General features: G+C 37.8%; 1 protein-coding gene across 15 annotated transcripts in view; it reads left to right on the top strand.

The window, feature by feature from the left end:
* Positions 1-24,242, top strand: part of APBB2 (amyloid beta precursor protein binding family B member 2) — a 355,319-nt gene that overhangs the window by 109,978 nt on the left and 221,099 nt on the right. For 2 of the 15 annotated variants that reach the window (XM_058546942.1, XM_058546946.1), the window contains 2 exons: positions 1,989-2,078; positions 13,281-13,411. The exons of 10 other annotated variants lie outside the window; for them this stretch is intronic. The gene's annotated coding sequence lies outside the window, so the exon portion shown is untranslated. The remainder of the gene's footprint in view (positions 1-1,988; positions 2,079-13,280; positions 13,412-24,242) is intronic. 3 more of the 15 variants (XM_058546945.1, XM_058546947.1, XM_058546943.1) reach the window with 3 other exon arrangements.

The raw sequence follows: 24,242 nt of genomic DNA, 5'->3' as shown, positions 1-24,242 counted from the left end.
TAAAGGGCATTGATAAGAGAAGGAGCTAGAAATGCGAGACAGTGAAATAATAGGTGTGGGACTGGAAACCACTGCTAGCAGTTGACCCTGAGAATGTGCTGGGAACTGTGTTAAGAGTTTTACATGTTCTGTCTTATTTAATTCTATATCAATTCTAAGAGGTAGATGTCATTGCCCCATTTTACAGATTTTGACACTGAGGCTCAGGGAAGTTAAATAACTTGTCTAATGTCACACGTGTAGGGAGAGGCATAGTCAAGACTTGAATCCCAGTCTGTGTGATTCTCATGTTTATGCTCTTAACCACTGTGCTATGCCTAGAATTAATCTTTTCTATATGTTGAACTCCCTTAATACCTTACTTGAATCTCTCTGATAACATATTCTGATTTTATCTTTTATTATTTTTAATTTGAATTGGGTCATAGTTATTTACAGAATCTTTAATTTAATAGACTGTAAAATCCTGAGGACTGGGATCCAGTTTTATTCATTTTTTTTTTTTATCTTTTATAACCCTTTGCTTAATAAAATATGTGTTGATAAGATGAGTAATCCCTAAGATTTTTTCAGTCTCCTAAAATTCAATAATTTTTTGTTATATATGTAAAGCTTCAGTAGCAGTTATAGTCAAGTAGAACTTAAAAAGAGGGCACTGGATTTTAGTTTGATATCAAGATTGATCACTAAAGTTTTAGGAAATTCCTAATTGCCATTTTATCTGAAAAATAATTTGTGACTTGCTGTCAAAGACTGAAGCTGAGACTAAAGTGCACTTCTCGCAAGCACTTTTTGGAGGCTGTAAAGCTGTGCTGGCTGCTGCATTGCTGTGGCAGGTATAAAACTCACATGTCTTAAATGATACTTTTGGGTCCATAAAAAGTGTTAACACTGTCATTCATGCGGGTAAGGACATCAGTTTGTAAAAATATGTGGAGCCCTGGTGCTGAAGGTCACTTCTTTTTTTTTTTGCTGGGAAAGATTCACCCTGAGCTAACATCTGTTGCCAATCTTCCTCTCTTTTTTTTCCCCCCTCCCCAAAGCCTCAGTACATAGTTGTATATTCTAGTTGTAGGTCCTTCTAGTTCTTTTATGTGAGCTTACGCCACAGCTTGGCTACTGACAGACGAGTTGGTGTAGTTCTACAGCCGGGAACCAAACCCTGGCCACTGAAGCAGAGCATGCTGAACTTGAACCATTAGGCCATCAGGGCTGCCTCTGAAGGTTGCTCTTTTATGGTTCCTACTGGAGTTAGATTTAAACAACAGATAGATATGCTTTCCTAGTTCAGGGCATGTTATCAGAGGCCCTGGGGTCAGACTGCCTGGATTTGCATCCCAGTTTCTCGGCTTATAAATTCTGTGGCCCTTGGCAAGAAAACATCTGTAAAATGAGGATGGGTAAGAAAACAGGTTGTGATGATAGGTTAATGTGCCTGGTTCATTGGGAATTTGTTGTTGTTGGTAGTGCTGTCAGTTGATTCCAACTCCTAGGGAGTCTGTGTACAGCAGAGCAGAACCCTGCCTTGTCTTTTTGCGCCATCCTCTCACCTTCCGTCACTGCATCAGACAAGGCTCCACTGCTGTTCATAGGGTTTTCATGGCCATTTTTTTCGGAAGTGGGGGCCAGGTCCTTCTCATTGGAAATTTAGGGGGAAAAATCTTCATCCAGATGGGAACCACTTTTGCTAAGATATGCTTTAAAGGAGGCTAAAATTGTGAGCTTGTAGGACAGAATTTGACACTTCAGTATTGTAGCCCATGTTTATTCCAGGATGACCCTTTGCTGTTTTTATACTAGAGTTCAGGTTCTCTTGTAACTACTGCATCTACTTCATGAACTCGAAGGAGGCAGGTTAGACTTTGCTTCATGCTCTCTGTGCCTGAGGAGAGTACGAAATGATGGCTTTTAAGAAAATGGAAAATGTTATTCGAGATCAACATTGCCTCTGGGCTTTGAAAAACTCTGGTGTTTCTTTCATCTTCCAGGACAGTAGCACAAGTGAGCTGTGAGAAAGGAAACCAGGCCCTGGGGAAGTTTCATAGCTTGTCTTGCCACTCTTACTGGAAAAAAGGAAGGTAAGGGCCCGTAATAGCTCTCATAGCCTCAGTAGAGAGTGAGTTCAGGTGTGTGTGCTGGAAATGGGGCACAAGGGAGCTTCTCACTCCCACTGGCCACTGCTTGGCCTGAAGGGAAAGTGAAACAGCAGCAGAATGGGTCTCAGAACGTTTCTGTATGGCCAAAATAAGCTTATGCCTGTCTGTCAGAGTTTATTTTCTTTCATAAATTTAAAGTGATTCATGATATTCTCTTTTGTGGTTTTATATCTTAGATTCCTAGGAGAGCAAGCAATTTGGATAAAAATACTCTTCAGACCCAATCTTGTAGTTTTTGACTGCTTAGTTTTGCACTTTAGAGTAAGTGCAAAGTTAGTCTGTCCATTCTTGACAGGGAAAACCAGGAGCTATCAATAAATGCTGAACTTAAAAACTATTTCCAGAATTATCTTCCCCCACTATGTGACCCCTGCAAAAAAGCTTCAGTCTCCTGTGAGCTGGTAATTCCTTAATACTTGGGTACTTTGTTGGGGAAAATAAAATTGGATTGCATACCTTTCCCTTTTATTTGTGAACTAATTGTTGTTTTCCTGCATTTAAAAGCAGATGTTAACCTCTTCCTTTGATGTTCAGCAGCAGACAGACTCCAGTTGTGTATTATACCCCTTGGCGCATATCTGTTGTTTGACCAAAGACCGGCTTTGGCAAATTAGATTTTGATGGTTACATTTTGGTCTGGAGCCACAGAATGGAATGGCAATTTATTCTTTCGTTCAACACGCATTTATTGGGTTCCTTCCTGGCCTTTTACATAAATTGTTTTCAAATCTCAAAAATGTCACAAAAACTTTGCAAATTAAATAGTGCTATCTCTGTTTTGTAGATAAGAAGAATAAGGCATGCAGAGTGATTAGGACTATTTTATAGATAAGAAAAATAAGGCAAAAAAAGTGATTAGAAAACTTGCTCCCGGTTACATTGCTATGAAGTGGTTAGGGATTTGATATGGGATTTTTTGGCTGACCTCAAAGCTGTTACTATAGTGGGGCTGCCTTTTAAGAGAAGGTAATCAATGGAGTAAAGATCTTGAGGAGTTGGAATCAAGAAAAAAGTGGTTAACCATGAGCTCCTCATTCATTCATTTACTCAACAGATACTGATTGAGTGCCTATTTTGTGCTAGATATGCTGCAAGGTACTGGAAATTCATTGGTGGGCAAGACATGATCAATCCTTCAGCAGCTTCAAGGAGCAAACGGATTCAAGAATGAGTGTTTGCTCCTCCTAAAAGCTGCAGTGTCTTGGTTGGGAGAGCTTTTATAAATTTTTTTAAGATGTAGCAATTTTGACACCTTAACAAACATGGATTAGTTTATTATTCTTTTACATCAGTATGTATACTCAGTCATCTGCAAATAAACAGAGGGATGGCTTCGCTAGAATACTTTGTAGTTGTACTCCTTGCTTGGGCTGCTTAGGACATGCGGAAATGGAGCTTGGAGTGAAACCGTATTGAGTTTTAAACAAAGTGTTGCGAACAAAAATATTAACAATTACCTGGCAAGGACTGTATCTAATTCATCTTGGGATTCCCCATTTTAGGTAGGAGGTACTTAGCACAGTGCCTGGCATGTAGCAAGTACCCTGTAACTCGGATGGCTTGGCTCAGTGATGGAAAATAGAACAGGGAAGAAAGGAGAAAGGAAACTTGTAGGGAGGGGGATAAGTTAAGGTAATATCAAGGAGGAGTGTGAGGGTGGTAGTAAAATGAACCGATAAGTAAGCAAGGAGAGCACAGGACATATGATGGACTTAACCCCCGTGTACAAACTGTTTTAATATCCAAGGTGGGGCAGAGCTGTGTTTAGGGAATCTGGAAATGCTGTTGGGTTTGGGTGCTTGAGAGAGATGCAGCCTTCTTTGGATCTTCTAATTTGACTGTTCTGATTTTCTGTTCACACATGAGCTCTCTATGCCCCCTTTCCCACCATGGACTTTATTTCATTTTTTGAGACTTTTATTTATTTATTTATTTTTTAAATAATTTTATTTATTTATTTATTTTCCCCCAAAGCCCCAGTAGATAGTTGTATGTCATAGCTGCACATCCTTCTAGTCACTGGGGCCGGCCCTATTTTTTGAGACTTTTAGCTTTTAAGTGCAGTATTTGGGTCTTTAATAAGTAGGGTGACCATACATGTCAGTTTGCTGGGATAATCCTGCCTATGCCTATTTTTGTTATTATTTTTGATAATGCTCTCTTTCAATATCAAGTATCCTGGTTTGGATGATAAGTTAAATGGCCATCCCACTAGTAAGGGAATTTGGTGGCATTCTGTATCTTTTTTTTTTAAAAAAAATCTTTAGAGCATCCAGACTGCTTTGATAAATTAACTTAATGTGAATGTAGTACCATGGGCTGGACCCGTGGCTTAGCGGTTAAGTGCTCGCGCTCCACTGCTGGCGGCCGGGGGGTTCGGATCCGGGTGCGCACCGACGCACGCTTCTCAGGCCATGCTGAGGCCGCGTCCCACATACAGCAACTAGAAGGATGTGCAGCTATGACATACAACTATCTACTGGGGCTTTGGGGAAAAAAAATAAATAAATAAAATTATAAAAAAAAAAAAAGAATGTAGTACCAGTAAAATTACATATTAAACTAGTATCTGATCTCTTATAATAAGTAGAAAGAAGAGAAAATGGTGGTAGCTGAAAAGAATCAGATGTAGAGATGAATAAGTTGATTTCAACAAAAAGGACTTCAATTACAACTAATGGCTGGGATAGCCATCTGAGAAAGGGCATTTAAAGGTTATGATGATGATGGATAGTGTTTAGGGAATGTAACATCCTTTGAGAAAATCTTGTCATCATCACTAGTTTTGTTCACTGTTTCCACAGCAGTGGTAATTTAATTCAGATGCCTTTTCATTAGTTCTCTAAGTAGAAAGCAAAATAATTTTTTAGAACAGATGTTTTATCAGAAGTTTAAAGAAATGGCTGGAGGGAAAATTGTTAAATTTAGATTCTTTCCCTTAAATCTTCTGTTAAATTTTGTCTTTTGTTGAAAATGGTGATAATATTTTAATCAAATGAGACATTCACATAGGGACTCCAAGGGCGTTAATAGCACGTATGTTGGGGTTTTTCTCTTAATAAATAGGGTTAAATTGGTTTTGTAGTTCATATGTGTGGATTTAAAGTATTTTATATAAACTAGTATTTTGTCCTATAGATATATGTAAAAGCTTTAGGTATTCAGGTAATGCTTGACAATTGCAGAATGAGAGTTGAGTGTAGGATTAAAATCATGCTTTTGTCCAGTATTTTCTATATCAATATTTTATGATATAGTGATGCATTTACCTTTAAGTCCCATAGTTTCTTGTTCCCTGTAGTGTTATCTTTTATAGGAGGATAGATTTCCAGAGTAGAGGGACTGTTTTTATACAATCCCAAAGTTCTGTTTGTTTTGTAATTAAATTCTGGTTCTGCCACTGGCTGTCTGTGGATGAGTTCTTTCTCTGAGCCTCAATTTTCTAGTGTATAAAATGGGAATAATGATGTCTGGTGCTTAGAGTTTAATAGGATGTTTATTCATTCCTGAATCTGGGATAAGCACTAAACATATAACACAAAGGTTAGTGTTCTCCCAGGCTTGGGAATTAATAGCAGATACTAAGGATGGAGAGACATGTGTTATTGTTGGAAGGTGAGACTCAAAATAGTTAACCACCAGTTACTGGCCAGTCAGAATGAATGCTGACTGTAAACATTCTGGACGGTCATCACAGTGCTCACCCACTGAATATCAGCCTATATTGTCAGTATTGAGAAATGTGTGTTTAGCCCGTGATGGTTTGCAAGGAAACCCATTGTGTCTCCTAGTTATAAATTGATACCTCCTTCTTTGAAATGATCAGGAAAGGACACCATCTTCATATGATGAGATGAACCTAGCCTTCATGCCTGGATTCCTGTCCCAAAGGTTCCCCTTTTCTTTGGGGACCTTGCTAATAATTGCAGTCAGCACTGTGATAGTTCTTTGGGGACTCTGCTTTCCCATTTTCCACTCAATCCCTAGCCTGGAAACATGTCCTTAATTCCCTGTAGCAGATCAAGGTTGAGTTTATGACTTTTAACAAAACCCTGAGAGTCTCATAAAATTTGCAACTAGATAGGACAGGCCTAGACCCATCCTCACTGGGCCCTCTGCAAGGCTTCCTCTCTGGCCTAGACCACCAACCCCCACTCCCAGAAGTTGGGACTGTATTTCTGGTTGTAGAGTCCAGACATCAAAGACATTGAGGCCCTGGAGGAGGGAGGATTTCCCTTTTCCTTCTGCCAAGTCTTTCCTTCCTAGTTCCTGTTTATCTCAGACTCTGCCTCTTCCCAGGAAAATTGACATTGGGAAGTCCACCTCTCACAGGGCAGACCCTAACCCCTTTCCACAAGGGATGGGATGGCAATAGCGACAGCTATCGGCAAGTCCAGTATCAGTACAAAACCTTCAATATAATCCTAGGAGGTTCTTTTCCTACGGCAGGGTTGAATTCGTTTAGCCATATTGGGCATATACCGATGTGGTTAAGAGTCTTCAAGAAATTGTTCTGTGATCACCTCACACCTATTAGATTGGCTGTCATCAAAAAAGACAAGAGATAACAAGTGTTGGTGAGGATGTAGAGAAAAAGGACCCTGTGCACTGTTGGTGGGAATGTAAATTGGTGCAGCCACTATGGAAAACAGTATGAAGATTCCTCAAAAAATTAAAAATAGAATGACCATATGATCCAGCAATTCCACTTGTGGGTATATCTCCAGAGGAAATGAAATCACTGTCTAGAAGAGATATCTGCTCTCCCATGTTTACTGCAGCATTATTTACAATAGCCAAGATATGGAAACAACATAAGTGTCCACCAACAGCTGAATGGATAAAGAAACTGTGATACACACACACACGTACACCCCCCCCCCCCCCCAGTAATGGAGAGTTACTCAGCCATACAAAAGAAGGAAATCTTGCCATTTATGACAACATGAATGGACTTTGAGGGCATTATGCTAGGTGAAATAAGTCAGAGGGGGGAAATACTGTATGATATCACTTAGATGTAGCATCTAAAAAACTCAAACTTAGAGAAACAGAACAGATTGGTGGTTGCTCGAGGCAAGGGGTAGGGAGTAGGGGAAATGGGTGAAGGTGGTCAAAAGGTACAAACTTCTAGTTATAAGATATATTCTGCGAATGTAAGGTATAGCGTGGTGACTAGTTAACAGTACTGTATTATGTATTTGAAAGTTGCTGAGAGAATAGATCTTAAAAGTTCTCACCATGAGAAAAGAAATTTGTATCTATGTGTGGTGATGGATGTTAATTAAACTTAAAGTGGTGATCATTTTGTACTAGGTACATATATGAAATTATTATGATGTACACCTTAAACTAATACAATGTTGTATGTTAATTATATATCAATAAAACTAGAAAAAAAAAAGAGATTGTTTTGTGTAGAGACTTTTTCTACCAACAGACTAAGGTAGTGCTCCCAACCTTAAGCTCAGAAATTTTATTAGGGAAGATGGAGGAACACAGGAAACCTAAGATCTAGTCCTGGTTTTGCCACCTGCTAGTTATGTGACCTTGAAGTACATAGGCACCTTTTCCTGGGGTCCTTATTTTCCTATCCATAAAATTATTTTCATGTCTAATATGATTTTTAAGGTCCTTGTCAATCAGAAATTCTATGAATCTATAATAACTCCTAAAAGTACACAGTACAGTTTTTGAACAGATTAGTACTGCCTGTATCTGATGATGGTGGTTACCATACTTAACACAGCCCTGGTTTGTGACTGGAGCTGTTTTGTGGAGACCCAGGCATCTGTTGCTGGAAAAGGTCATTCTTCCCATTGTTTGATCTTATATTATTCTATTGATAGGACAGGCTCCCAAGTCTCCCCTATGATTGTCTCACACAGCAAGTCCTGAATTTGGTCCACTGTCAGCCTGAATGTTAGTGATGATGCCACTCTATTTCAAATGTTGGATCCTCTGTGTGTCCAAATGCTAGCTTCCAACTTGCGATGCTCAATATACTACTTTGCAGGTTAATTATAAGTGTTTGTTGGTAACTTGGAGTGATTCACCCTTAAAATTTATTAAAAGAGAGACTATGTGCAGATTTTTCTATTTCTGCAAAAATGTCGTTGGCATTTTGGTAAACACTGCATTGAATCTGTGTATCATTTTCAGTAATATTGATGTCTTAACAATATTAAGTCTTCCAATCTCTGAACATAGATGTCTTTCCGTTTATTTGATTCTTTAATTTCTTTCAGACATATTTTTTTGATGCTATTATAAATAGAATTGTTGTCTTAATTTCCATTTTGCATTCTTCATTGTTAGTATATAGAAACACAATTACTTTTTGTGTCTTGGTTTTATATCCTGCAGATTTGCTGAGTTCATTTATTAGTTCTAACAGTTTTTTGTGGAATCTTGAGGGTTTTCTATATCTGTGATGGGTTTTCACATCATCTGTGAGCAGAGATAATTTTACTTCTTCCTTTCCAATTTGTATGCTCTTAATTTCTTTTTCTTGCCTAGTTGCTCTGGCTAGGACTTCCAGTACTGTGTTGAACAGAAGTAGCAAGAGTGGGCATCGTCGACTTGCTCTTGATCTTAAAGCCAAAGCTTTCAGCCTTCTGCCATTGAGCGTGTTGTTAGCTGTGGGCTTTTCATATATGGCCTTTATTTTGTTGAGGTAGTTTCCCTCTATTGCTAATTTGTTGAGTGGTTTTATTATGAAAGGGTGTTGAATTTTATCAGATGTTTTTTCTGCATCAATTGAGGTGATCATGTGTTTTTTTTCCTTCATTCTTTTAATGTGGATTGATTTTCTTATGTTGAACCATCCTTGCATTCCAGCAATAAAGTCCACTTTCAATAAGCTGTTGAATTCTGTTTCCTAGTATTTTGTTGAGAATTTTTCCATCAATATTCATAAGGGATAATGGTCTATAGTTTTTCTTTTTCTTGTAGAAAACTGGCTTTGGTATCTGTAATGCTGGCTTTATAGAATGAGTTTGCAAGTGTTCTTTCCTCTTCAGTTTTTTAAGACGAGTTTGAGAAGGATTGATATTACTTCTTCTTTAAATGATTGGTAGAATTCACCAGTGAAGCTATCTGATCCTGGGCTTTTCTTTGTTGGGAGGTTTTTAATTACTGATCAATCTCATTACTAGTTATAGGTCTGATTTTCTTTCTTCATAATTCCATCTTGGTAAGTTCTGTGTTTTTAGAAATGTATTCATTTCATCTAGGTTATCAAATTTGTTGGCATACAATTGTTCATACTACTCTTTTATAATCCTTTTTATTTCTGAAATGTAATAATGTTCTCTCTTTTATTTCTGGTTTTAGTTGAGTCTTCTCTTTTTTTATTTAGTCTTGCTAAAGGTTTGTCAATTTTATACATCTTTTTGAGGAACCTACTCTTGGTTTTGTTGATTTTTTTCTCAGAGGTTGGCATTTATGAATTTTATTTATAAGTCATTCATACACTAAGCAATTTTTTTGTGTGTGTGTGAGGAAGATCAGCCCTGAGCTAACATCCATTTCAGTTCTCCTCTTTTTGCTGAGGAACACTGGCCCTGAGCTAACATCCGTGCTGATCCTCCTCCACATTATGTGGGACCTCGCCACAGCACAGCCTGCCAAGCTGTGCCTCGGTGCACGCCCGGGATCCGAACCCGGGCCGCCAGCAGCGGAGCACGCGCAGTTAACCGCTACGCCTCAGGGCCGGCCCCAACACTAAGCAAATTGATATTATGTATCAGTTTAGTATTAGACCTCTGTATTTTGTTTTTGTCGTTTGGCAATGAATAAGACTCCTGTGCTTTACATATGTAGATGTATGACATCAGTGATTTTAAAATAATGAAGTTGACTGTTTCTGCCATTTTTTTCTTTTTGGGTGATGCTTTTGTCTCACTGCTCATTGTAGTTTGTTTTTATAATTTGTTACATTGTTGTGGTTCTCTCTCAGAGACAGGGTAGTGTCCCATGATTTGGTTGCCAACTGGAAAGTTCTTTATATTTTCTTTATGCTAAACTGCTAAAAGTTCCAGTGAGATTAATTAACTTTCATTATTATTTTAAATAAAAAGCCAATGTTATTCATAGAAATGGGTTAACTTAGGGAAGAAAGCTTAGAAGACTAGTAGATGGAAAATTCCAAATTTTAATCCTGTTTTTGTGAACCACAATGTTACATTCATAGACATGGACTTATTACCTCTCCCCATCCCACTCCCTCATGCAAATTGATGATGTTACCAAAATTCAATGAGTGGCGCTCTCTGTGAGCCAGTAGGCAGTTTCAGCATTACTTTCCAGAAAATGCGACTCAAAGCAATTCATTTCAGGGGCTGGCCTGGTGGTGTAGTGGTTAAGTTTGCATGCTCTGCTCTGGCGGTCCGGGGTTCGCAGGTTCGGATCCTAGATGTGGACCTACATACCACTCATTTAGCCATGCTGTGGCAGCATCCAATATACAGAATAGAGGAAGATTGGCACAGATGTTAGCTCAGGGCCAATCTTCCTCACCAAAAAAACCCCAACAAACAAAAAACAAAAAAACAATTAATTTCATAGCTTCTTTTATAGAGGAGTTGAAAATCTTGTTCAGGCCTCTTACTTTAATTTCTTCTTGATGATCCATTTGGACCGAAAACTCTTAATCTCAGGGGCATGGTGAAGACTTGCCTTCTGTTGTGTGATGTCCTTGTTCCTTTCATTATCTGAATCCTTATATAGACCTTTTATTTGTGAATCAAATAATTTATTTCTTTAGGAGATTTCTATCAACTTTTCCGTAGATTTGTTAGTTTCTTGTTATCTATATCATTACTAATGATCACTTTTATTTTACCAGTAGTTTCTTATATAGTTCCTTTATAATATATTCTATTTATTGATTCTAAGACACATCTTTCACATTTTAACATTCTTGAAATTTGGTATCTTGGAACTGCTGACATTTCACAACTATTATTGACAGCACTTTGTTTTTACTTTTAGTATATGAAGTAGTGGGGCATCTTCCAATAGCACTTGGATTTATCGAAATGTTATTATTAATAATCATTGTAACAATTACTGTTAAACATATAATATTAAAATACTACTTTTACAATAGGATCTATAAATGACAATATAAACTTCAAGTTTTATAAAGAGTTTAGAGTGAAAAAAATCACTTATAAGCTCCAACTCTATGTACTTAAACAAGTATTTTTTTGTATTCCATTCTAATCTTTTTTCACATGTGTACATATTTTTATTTGGTTCTAGTTATATTATACATCTTATTTTGATCCTCTTATTTTTTACTATTATAGCTTAATTTTCCTCTGCTGCAAGCCTTCATATATGTCATTTTTAATAGCTCCATAATCTATCCAGTGCTTGACCATAATAAAACAGCACATTGCCCAATTGTTGAAAATTCAGAATGTTGCCATTTTCCTATTATGAATAGTGCTTCATTGAATACTTCTTTTGCATATTTTTTGATCATTAATTTTGACCATTTTCTTAATGAAGTATAACTTTGTAGAAACCTCCTGTACTTTGTTTTGTTGTCAAGAATCAATCTTTGTATTCAGATAAATCACCAAAGACCTACTATTGTAGCACTATTCATTCATTTATTTATTCATCATCAACAATATGTTGGATTAGTATGTATTCAGTAGGTTCCAAGAGTTAAGTTTTAAAAGTTCAATAGGGCACCCCTCTGACTTCTAATATCTCATATTCTGGTGGGAGACTCAGACTGATAGAAAGTAAATACTGCAGAATGATGAGCAATGTTGGAAAGATATGGTGAACTTTCTTAGATGCGTGAAATTGCCTTTGACGGCATTGTTGATTGGCATCCTTAATGATGTAAGAGGTGTGGACATATTTATGTGACATAGAATTAAAAAAAAAATAATGTGTATAATAGGCTTACTAATATGACAGAAAATGGCCCTATCTGACCTACGCAAGCTCTTTTCCTTCAAGTCTAAACCTTTCCAGGAGGTCTGTGATCCAGTGTTCATCCAGAGTTCCATGTGTTATGTTTCTCCAATATCCTAAACTCCATGTTGCCAGTAACTGTGTCACGTGCCTCATTCCTATTCCACATCTATTACAAACTTCTGTGTTTGTAGTAAGTGTTGAAATGTTGGTGGTTCATTTGACTTGCTCTCAGTTACTTCTTTTTCAAATGAGTGACAATATTTCACCATTTTATACTTTCCTTAGAACTTCATTGACTAGCAATTTACATCCTGTGATATTGGTGAAATCAATGCCATTTTAATTACATCCTATCATATTAGTTTAGATAAAAAAATCAGATTAAGAAGGTGTTTGAGAGATTATATCATCCAATAGAGATCTTTATAGTAAAAATTTAAAAATCTACTACTTTTGAAGGTTAGAAGCTGAACCTATACAGGACAAAATAAAATCCTTCTGTGTAAATTTCTGGATGATCTCTTAAGCCATTGTGGAGGAAAAAAAAACAAAGAAATATTTCTATATACCTAAATATTAATTCAGGCTTTGGATACAATGAGTCTGTTTTGGAAGTAGCTATTCAGAGTTCCACCGTTTTGAAGTTCATGAGCTAGCTATGAATTTGCTTCCATTATACTTGTGCGTGAGAAACTGACCCTTATTTTTAAATTTCTCGAAAAGGTGATCTTGGAAACAGCTTTTGAGACTGATTTCTGGGGATTCACCCTCCCCCCTCGCCCCACTTTTTCTCTTTGTATTTCTGAAACCTAAGTAGCAGAATTGTGCCTTGTTCTTTACAGAGCTGTGGTGATTAGATTGCATATTTACTTTGATACACACACATATCACTGTGTGGAATCACTGTCCGTTGTGATCCCCAAATGAAACAAGAAGGAGAGATCTGGGATTGACTGAGATAAATTTGTCTCAACTTTTCAAAACACTGAGTGAGCCCGGTATAATTCACTTGGACAACTGTGGAATGGAACTCTTGTTTTAGCGGCCATTAGCTATTTCATGGGAACTGACGGCACAGAAGGATAATATATATGGTAAAGATGATTTGGCAGTTGATAGAATTTGAAGTAGCATTTACATCACCAACTGAATTTTAATTTTTAATTTTAATTTTTTCCTAAGGTGATTTGTAGCCTGACTTCTGTGACTGAGGGATTGATCTCTTGGCGAGTCGTTATGAAATAACACCACAGAATGGGAAATTATATGCGTACATCAGGGTCTGCATTTATTTTGTAAGCCTTCTTTATGGGGTGTGTATAATCTTGTTCTGTACAACTAACAAAAACCATAGTTGTACTTTGTCATGAATTTAACTAGCTGTAGTTTGTCATGAAAGACTTCCTCAGTTTCCAGAAACAATGGGCACCACAGAGAGAGGCTCTCTTTGCATCCACATTTGTATTAATGTCATTACTGCATTTGACTCTTTTATGAAGCCCTTTTGGTCACATCAACAGTTTGTTCTAAGCTATCTATCATATCTTCTAGCTTCATCTGCAAAATCTATGTGGTTAGCCTGAAACATATGCAGATAAATTGCCTAGGGTTCAGCTCTCTCAAACTTGGAACTAAATATGCTGTAGTACGCTGAACTGATGGATGCAGCTTTTCAGCAATATTGATATTTCTACAGTTGAATATAAATCTTTGGATGCCTTGATTTGCATTTTCATATTCATGTTCATTTCTTGACCACTAGTTTTCAAATGGCTTCATCTCTCAGAAAGCTCTGATTGAAGGAGAAAGACAAAGAAAATTGTTCTTTTTCACCCACTGCTCTTCTACCCACTCACAACAAGAAGAATCGTGAGCGTGAGTCTTTTGCCAGATGTAAATAGTGGCAACTCCCGGTTCACAAACTGATTACATTCTCAGGGCTTGTTGTAAAGTCAGTTATTGGTTTTGAACTTGGAATCTGTTTTCTAATGGGAGAAAGCCATTCAAAGAGTAGATGAGCCTATTGAAACTTCTTTAACTCATAGCATTCCAGCTGCATAGTTTTATTTGTACCTTAAAACTTAGCCTTCCCCCATGTTTCCCTGTGGAAAAATGTCTTTGGTTCTGCTTTGGTATCTAAAGGAACATAAATGTTTCATTCTTAAATTCAGTAGACAGCCACCTCTCTCTACCTGTGTATCCTGGGGCAGTATATTAGGTAAGGTTCTTAGATAGAAGCAATGGAAACTGGCTGCATCTTTCTTTCTTTCTTTTTTTTTTTTGTGAGGAAGATTCGCCCTGAGCTAACATCCGTTGGCAATCTTCCTCTTCTTATTTTTGGCTTGAGGAAGATTAGCCCTGAGCTAACATGTGTGCCAGTCTTGCTCTATTTTTGTATGCGACATGCCTCCACAGCATGTCTAATGAGTGGAGTAGGTCCGTGCCCAGGATCTGAACCTGTGAACCTGGGCCACGGAAGCAAAGCATGTGGAACTTTAACACTCGGCCACGAGGTCGGCCCCTGGCTGCATCTTTAAAGCAGAGTAGTAATTTATTGAGAAGATATTGGGTAGTTTCTGAAATTGCTGGAAGTTGGAAATAGGGCAGGAGCAAGTAGAGACTATACAGCCAGATTCATAGCCAAGGTCATATGATATGATTAGTTCTATGTGTGGTGGCCTTTGTTGCTGAGCACTGGACCATATACTGGTTCACACTGACCACACCATTGGGACCAGGCACTGCTACCAACTCTGTCACCTCAGCCTTTGCTGCCTCTGGCACTGGATATTGTTGACATTGCCTTCACCCATGATAATTTCCCCCTGCGCCTGCCTGTTTGTGCAGCTCTAGGTTCAAGGTTGGCCATGGCTAAGTCATGTGCCCATGCCTTAGCTGCAAGGGAGTCTGGGAAGGTGAATGTCCAGCCATTTTTGCCGCTATGTTGGTAGGTGTGGCTCTCATCAATACTCACATGACGAGGAATTCCCCAAATACAGGAAGGGAGTTCAGATGCTGGGTGTTCTCCATCCTTCTCCTCTTTATAAGGGCAAATTTCATGATAAGCAGCCACAGTAGGGGCTCTGGTGGAAGGGAAGTGGTCAACATGTTTATCCATCTGAAGCTGCAGGTAATGAACTCTATGATAACAAAGATGGCTGATTCTTCCTTTTGCACCGGTGTCCAGGGACCCTTTCACTGTGTGTTAACTAAAGCTGGAGGTGTGACTTGATGATTTAGGCATATTTGACATCTCACAGTGTGTTTCCTACTGCTTTAAAATAAAATGCATTAAATTGAATTTTAACAATTTGATTAACTAAGAGGAGCAGATTAAGACTTATCTGTTTCCTTATTTATAGTATAAAATGAAATTTTACATTATCAGTTTGTCTTATATGGTTGGGCGGTTTATATATTTTATTGATCAGTTTCTACCTTGTTTAAAATTTTTATTTGCAATAATACACATATATAGCTTACAAATTCCTGTCTGCTTGTTTGCATTGTCATTTTCCATTTCTCAGAGGCAACTACTTTCAATTCTGTTAGCTCTTCTTCTGATACTTACTTCCATATACCTAATTAATATGTTTATGTTGGTATTTCTTAAATTAAAAAAAATTTTAGACATTAAACATTGAATTCCTATTAAGGAAGATAAGGAATTAGCTCTCTTTTATTCTCCCTTGCTCAAATACTTGCCCTTCACTCTCCAAGATGGTTATATCTCGATTTGTTTTCACTGTAAATATTTTTCAGAGCTGAGCTATGCAGTGCACTATGATTTTATTTTCTTTCTTGTACAACATATTAAAACATTGCTTTTTTGCTTCATATTCTATTTATGTACTACTTATTCATCCCCAAATTCTCAGATAAGGTCAAACACAATGGCTTGTCTCTCAGTTCTTTTATTTGTGTGTATATGTATGTGACATGTTTCCTGGAGCCTTCTGCTTGCCTGTTCCGTTCTGGACTGTTACTTCTTGGGGCCTTATGCACAGCTGTTGACCTGGAATTTTCCTTTACTATCATGTTGGGAATTCTTGATTGACCTGTTTACTAGATGGCATCTCTCTTGGTTTCATCTCTCTTCTGGGGAGGCACATTGCCCAGTTGCTTCTTGAGAAAGAATGTGCATGATGTAATTTTTTTGAGATCTGGCCTGTGTGAAAATACCATTTTAGTCACTTCTCACATAATGATTGATATAGAATTTAAAGTTGGAAATTATTTTCCCTGCGAGTTTTGGAGGCCCTGTTCCGTTTTCTTCTGCTTCCAATTTTGTTATTGAATTGTTGGATGCTTTCCTGATTCTAGTTACCTTTATATGTGACTCTTTTTGGAGTGGGGGAAACTTTTAGAGACTTTTTTTTAATCCCCTGATGTTCTGAGGTTTCGTCATAATGTGCCTTGGTGTGTAACTTTTTTCATTCTTTGGAAAGATTTTTGCGGGGGGTAGTGGAGGATAATTTTCTTCCCACTGTTTTCTATGTTCTCCCTTTTGTGGAACTCTTATTTGTCAAATACTGGAACTTTTGTATTTTTCCTCTAACTCACTTATTAAAAAAAATTCCTGATCTCTGTCCTTATATCTTTTTGTTGTACTCTTGGTGAACATTTACCTCTATTATCTTCTAACCTTTCTATGGATTTTTTATTTCTATGATCATAATATTAATTTCTAGGAGATCTTTCTTGTTCTCACAACATTTCTATTTTATAGCATCCTATTCTTTCTTGCTTTATGGGTATAATATCTTGTACCGCCTTGAAGTTATTAATCATGTGGATATGAAGTTTTTTCCTGCTCCCCACTCTGACTGTTTCCTCCTAAAGTTCCTGTCTGTCCTGTTAGCCTCTTCATCGCATGTCTGGTGGTCATTTGCTGTCCATTTTTATTTATGTGGAGGCACTGACAACTGATTGGAAGCTCTCTCTGCATGAGCAAGTTGACAGGCTCTCTCTTATCAACTGGTGGCCTTACCAGAGAATGGCTTCCTCTTTTTAGAAGCCCCCATTCTCCCTAGTTTTGGTAACTGTAGATCTCTTTTCTTAGGCTGGTTAGTTTCTCCAGAAAAGTTTTCCAGTCTCCTACCTGGCCAGTGCTCTAGGAACCCAGCAAAGGAAGGGGCTGTGGGTGTCTCCCTTCAGAGTGTGCACTTTCGTTCTGTCCTCTGTTTCAGTATGGTGCCTCCACCTGGTCACTATTCCTAGTATCCCTGAGTCCAGACCTTCTCAGTTTTAACCTTTGCAAAGAGCAAATCTGAGATGGAAGGAGAGACACATGACAAGATTTGTGGCTAAGGAAGGATCTGGAGGTTTACTCCTTATAACGTCTTACAAACAATCTTCCAGTTGTCAATGCCACCTCCACACTGCCCTCTCCCTCCGACTCCCACTTTAGATGTATCTGTGCTTGAACTTGCACTTTCCTAAGGTTCTGTGCCCCATATTGGCTTGCTTCTTCCAGACAGTTCTGTCTGTAGGCATTTAAATTTTGTCTGTCCCTGCTTTGAAAATTCACTCATCACTGGTCCATCTGCTTTCCATTTTCCAGAAGTTTTTTCCATTAATTTTCTCTCTTCCACTCTCTTTCTTCTGGTGAGTTTATCTCTGCCTCTTGCTTAGTGTCATTTAGAGGAGTTTTGGAGGGAATGGAGTTAAGCATATGATTGTAATTTACCACATACAACTGAAAATCCCTAATAATGAAATTTTGAGATTTGTTTTTTCAATTTGGATACGTGATTCTCTGGTCCATTAAAGAAGAGTTAATTTGGTTACTCTAGGATGTATTCCATTTACTACACTTTTCAGTTTCATTCAAAGATTGTTACTCTCACTCTCAAAATGAAAAAGGTATCACCCTTTCTTGATTTGAGTACATAATAGGAGAAAAGTCCATTATCTCTAAGTTATAAATTCCAAGTCTGACCTCAAACCCAGTCACAAGAATAACATACAATTTTCAACATTACAAGGAAATGACTTTCATCCTCTGGGGTTTTGCATGGCCATAATTCCAGTTGGGTCAAGATTTCTTAGATTTCCTACTAGTTTGACTTGAGTTGTGTCCAAGCTGGAAAAACATTCTTTTCTAAGAACCATTCTGTCCAGTGGTCCCAGTTGTATTCTGTGGGATACTGAGTTTCTATGAGGCATCTCTATAGATTCTATAGAAGAATATCAGGCCATGACATCCTTCTCCATTCCTAGGATAAAATCACTTAGAGTCTCTCTTGCAAAATGGTTTTCTAATGTGCCAAAAACTTACATTATTGAACATGTAAATACCACAGCAGAATCAGGACCAAATATGATCTTTCTTGCAACTTTTTCCTTAAATTTTATTAGTATTCCAATTTTTTTTTCTTTGTTTTGTGAGGAAGATCAGCCCTTAGCTAACATCTGATGCCAGTCCTCCTCTTTTTTGGCTGAGGAAGATTGGCCCTGAGCTAACATCCATGCCCATCTTCCTCTACTTTATATGGGACACCGCCACAGCATGGCTTGACAAGTGGTGCGTCGTGTGCACCCTCGATCCGAATCTGCGAACCCCAGGCCATCGAAGGGGAGTGCGTGCACTTAACTGCTTGTGCCACCAGGCCAGCCCCTGGAGAACTCCAATTTTAATAGTAATAACTGATTATTTTTTTTTTACAATGTTTAATTTATTATTGAGGTATATCAAAGATTACTGTAAATTTACTATGGGCCTTATTCAACCATTATAAAGCAAAGGAGAAGCCAATTCAGATTTTTGTGTCTTGCAGGGTTTGAATGAATATGTGGGAATCTGATCTGATTCCTAACCTAGAATTTACAGAATCTTTTTTTTTAAAAATAATGTGTAACTTTACGTGGTAGAATTAGTGTTTTTCTGTTTCAGACCCCTCATGTTCCTTGTTGATAAATCAAAATTGAGAGTATGGAGAGGTTCTGAGAGGAAACATTTCTGTTTGAAGGTTCCTGTGTTCATCTTGATAGATAAAGAGTACCGGGCGTGTGTTTTATGCTAAAGCTTACTAGAAATATCGCTGTCTCTGAGCGACAAGCAGGAAGTATTAAGGAAGGATTGTCCTTAAAACCAAAAATAGATGCTTTTTCTCATTATCATAACTCAAAAGATCATCTATTTTAATGAGATGGGCGCATCCCTTGTGGTTTCGAAGATTTAATGATCAGCTTATTTAATGCAGAGCTTGGAGAAAAATAGCTCTGGTAAGATAGATAATGGAAATTTTACTGAAAGCTAAAATAACAATAACTTTGTTCTTTTTCTTGCTGCAAATCTTTTCACCTCTTCTTTTATTTATTATTTTTGATGATTCTTAAAGCGATTCACCTGTCTTATTTTAACATGTTGGTACATTTACACATTTCTCACTGTATTCTAACTTCAAAAGATCATCACCCGGGGAGAAAAAATTATTTGCAAGAAGATTTGGATGTGTCAGGATTTAGGTATACTGTGTATAATCTAAGTTGCTTTAGACAACCCTGCAAAGTACTGTGTGTGAATGTGTTGGCAGTTGGAAGGAGAAAAATTGCTTCTTTGCTGATTTTAGAAAGTTCTGCCTATGTTCTGGAAAGTGGAGCAGGGGAAAATAAAGAGAAGAAAGTAGAAGTAATTTAAGGAAAATAAGATAATATACATGAAAGTGACTTGTAAACTCCTAAGTAACATAAAGATGTTAGTTACTATTATTACAAGAGTTTAACTTGAAGTGAGAAAAAGGATCCACCAAGATTCAGTAAAGAAAAATAGGAAGAAGAGAAAAGAAATAACTTGGATAGGAAAAACTTCAGGAAGAAACAAAGTGGAAATATCATAAACGAGGAGTTTTACATCCTAGTTTCTTTATCTGAAAATGCAGTAGTACTGCTTCTACTTCCTATTTAAGCAGTTAGGTTAAAAACATTTTATTTATTAACCGAAAGGAAAGTTCTGTCGAAAATAATTTGGGAAAAGAATCTTATCATGTGAAGTGGTGAGAGTTGGATAGAAACCACTAGGCAGATGAGTTTCTCAGCTCTAAATAAAGATCTGTGTGTCACAGGGGGTCATGTACCGTGGTCCCACTTAAGTAAGGTTTAATTTACATTTGTTGATATCATCCGAGCCTTTCATTTTGTTCTCATTCATACCTTTGCAAGGTAAGTATCCTTAACCCATTTTACAGATGAGACAAAGAAGGCTAATTAACTTAACTTGCCCACAGCCACTTACTTATCTGGTGGCAAAACCCTCCCTTCTCCAGGTTTTGAGTTTATTCCCACATTTCCACAGATACTTCAAATCGGAGCAATTGATTCTGTTGTGTTTCTGGGTATTCAGCTTATTTTTTTCTCTGAAAGAACTCCTTGTTCAATAACAGTGGTCACTTAAAATAACACCCCCAGGCCATGTTTTAGGCTTGGTTGTGTTTGTACAGAATGACTTCAAATTGAGTCCTACTTAAGGAATACTGTTTGACTTCTCTAATAACCAAGGAATAAGCAAAAAAAGACATCTCAACTGCCTAAGTATGGGTTCAGAGTCTGCTCTATGCCCTTCGGACCTTTTCTGGAGCTTAGTATTTTAAGTCAAGTTCTCTTATACTTTTTAAATTTTATTTGGTTTTCAAAATCATAGCTGACTTGAAGAAGGGAAAGGTTGGTACTCTGACAGTGAGAAGACTCAACTCTTGAGGGTAAGGGAGAGGAGATAACCAAACTATGAAAAGCAGACAAAATATTTCCCAAAGCATAGCATCAGTGGCCTTTGAGTGGAGGAGCAAACAGCACTCTGTGCCTCGGAAGGTTGTCTTGCCACTGGCCTTTAAAGGCAGGTGTGGTCCGGTTACCAGCAGTGCACACATAAAGCCAGCCTTACACCCTGTCCCTCTCTTCCTTCCATTTATCTTCCGCTCAGATCCAGACTCTACTTGGTTCTAGACCTGGATCTGTAACTTGTATTTCCCCTTGTGCTCTCCAAAGTGTATTTATATCTGTGCTTTCCTGTATGTTTGAGCTTCACCAGTCTCTTCCTTTTGTTTCTCACTGTCCTGTTGCTGTGGTAGGAACTCCCCACCCAGCTCTCATCATGGTGATGGAAACCCGACTTCTGCCTAGTGTCCACTGGGCCAGCTCCTTTTCCTCAGAGTTAGTGTTCTCATGTTCTAACAGGGCAAGATAATCGATAGTCATATTGATGATCTCGTGTCACCAAACAAAGATTAATCATATTCTGGATTCTCTGGGAAGGCGTGATCTTTTAGAAAAAAATTAATCCAGTATGGTTGAAATTAAACCCATTTTATTACTTAGATGGGTAGTCCTTCAACTGTTATGAAAATCTTGATCCTTCTCAATATTTTACTCCTTGAGGTTTCTAAAAAGCAGAAATTATACAGTATTAAAACTGCAGAGTGATGCAGAGAATTATAATTTAAGGAGTTATAGTATACTATTTCGAAGAGCATAACCGACTTTTTTAGTAGCTTGCACCAGCTTTCATATCAAAAAAATGTTGCATTAAACAAAACCTTTTTTTCTTTTTAACATTTTGTTTACACATTTGTCTTTTAGGTCAATAGCAAATACTTAAGTAGAGATATTATGATATCATAAAATAGTTGGAAAGGGAGATAGTAGAACAAGTAGTTGTTGACATGAAATGTTTGTTTTGGAGAGAATTCTTGGCATTTTTGCCTTACATCAGCATAATAAGAATTTGTAGGAGAGGAGGGAAGTGTTAATGTATTTGTTGAGGATTGATGTCCTTGTAGAGCATTTGTGTTAGTGAATGTATTATGGTAGTACCATAAATATAGTAATTAAGAAGTTGCACACTGAACACTTTGTGGACTGGCGTAAATATTTCTTTCCTCCCCTTGATGGCTTGCATTCAAGTGAATAGTGTATTGTTCATCTTGGTCTCTTAGCATTCTTTTTTTACTTTTTATTTTTTATTTTTTTGTGAGGAAGATCAGCTCTGAGCTAACATCCATGCTAATCTTCCTCTTTTTGCTGAGGAAGACCGGCTCTGAGCTGACATCCATTGCCAATCCTCCTCCTTTTTTTCCCCCAAAGCCCCAGTAGATAGTTGTATGTCATAGTTGCACATCCTTCTAGTTGCTGTATGTGGGACGCGGCCTCAGCATGGCCGGAAAAGCGGTGCGTCGGTGCGCGCTCAGGATCCGAACCCCGGCCGCCAGTATCAGAGCACGCGCACTTAACCTCATAGCCACGGGGCTGGCCCTGGTCTCTTAGCATTCTTAATCAAGAAGAGAAAGAAGGATGCCAGTCTCAAAGATTTGTTTCCTTCTTGAGATATTGCTGATCAGATGGGCAAAAACAGATTTGGTGTATTCAGGACCGGGTCATTTTTTTAACAGTTCAGAAAAATGTCACATAGTACGTACTCATAGTAAAAAACAACAACAACAACTCACTATTCCTCACTTTTGGAAACTTGATCATTAAAGTTATTTCCAGACAAGATCACAATGTGCTCCTGTGTAACGTGTAAAATGTGTTAGAAATGATCAGTGATACTTCAGAGCTTACATGTTATAGAAAGAAGTGAAATGATGAATAATATAAATGTATATTAGGACAAAAACATAAACCTGTAACTGAGTGAATTTTCAAAGAAGTGAGCCTTGATTATCTCATAACCCTCTGTTGCCCCAGTGGGTTGAACCTGAGCGATTGCTATGTGAGTGAGCATCTGGGAGGAGAGGCCCCGTGCTGTCAGAGTAATGATGTCCTGTCTTTCACAGAGAAGGATAACAAAGAAGGCAGACAGATGTAAAGGGGGCAATTTCTGTTTCTTTGTATACTCAAAATGTTCACACCTACCTGTTTTCCCATTTAAGAAACATCCTGTTTTGCATAATTTCATTATTTCTGAATCCTCTTACTCAACATGCAATATTTATTTATGAGTTCATAAAGATTTTCTTCTGTGAAGAGGAAAGTAAATGCAGTTGAATGTGCTTTGCAGCTTGGCTGTGAGTCAATTAGGGTGGGAAAGGAAGAGAGAGAGAGACTATTTCTGTTCTCACCATTTAATCGGCCTCCTTACCTCTTAGTTGTGAGAACTCTTCACTTAGACATATTGGTTTATTGATTTATTCCGTATTTATCGACTGCTTGCTATATATCCTATGCCCCAGGGGTACAAAGATGAATGCCCAATCAGTAGGCATCTGATGGCTTTGGAACCATCTCAGTCCTGGCTGATTTCAATGATGATAACATGTTTATTTAGAATTCTAAAATTCTATCATCTTCTGAAGATGGCCTGGAGATGTTCATGTTAACAGAAGAGACAAACTGTGGAGCAGCCTCGAGGTTTTGAAATCACAAAGGCTGCCTAGAGAACATAAAATCTACTTTTCAAGGTGTTTTCCATTGCATTAGATTTTCTAATAAACCTTGCTACTTTTGGCATTATTGGAGTGCTTTTCCAAGAGCTACGTCACTCCACCGACTTCTGGATTTGCCAAAACCCGAGGTGGAAGAGTGGGCAGGAGACTGACGTAGGATGACTTCGCTGCTGTCTTAAGAGGCGTTACCGTAGGAAATCTCAGGGGCAGGTGCCCCTGCCAACTCCACTCTCCCCTTCTTGCCTTTACTTTCAAATGTCTGACTCTTCTTTTTCGTTATATTAGTCATGCTAGGAGAGGGATATTTGAATTGAAGCATCTTAAGAAGCCTTGTAGGATGGTATGTAGTGGTTTCACTTAATGAAACTATATGTAAACTTTTGGAAAGGTTGGCACCCAAAACCTAAGATCATTTTAAGAAGAGTGTTCTTCTGAATCTTTTGGTTATATAGTATTTTTTGATACTGTGAAGTTCTACTATGGCTGTGCTTACCTCACAAATGCCCCTTTCCACCTTGGTATGTACTGGTATGTATGTTTATTTACCCTAAAACAGAGTTGGACTACTTTAATTTTGGAGAGTAGCATGCCAGAAGCCAAGATTTTCAAGATCTATGTCGTCAAACCATTTACATGTCACCTCATTCTCAGCAAAGAGCCTTGCCAAATGTTTTATCTACAACATTGATGTCATTTGGTCTGTTGCCTCCAATATCCCAATGCTATAATGTACAAACTTACTATAACCAAATTTGTCTTTATT

The sequence above is a fragment of the Diceros bicornis genome, chromosome 8 (genome assembly GCF_020826845.1).
Source record: "Diceros bicornis minor isolate mBicDic1 chromosome 8, mDicBic1.mat.cur, whole genome shotgun sequence".
In the NCBI taxonomy this organism is placed as follows: Eukaryota; Metazoa; Chordata; class Mammalia; order Perissodactyla; family Rhinocerotidae; genus Diceros; species Diceros bicornis.
The sequence above is the reverse complement of the archived record's forward strand: the minus strand, read 5'-3'. Positions and strand labels throughout refer to the sequence as shown.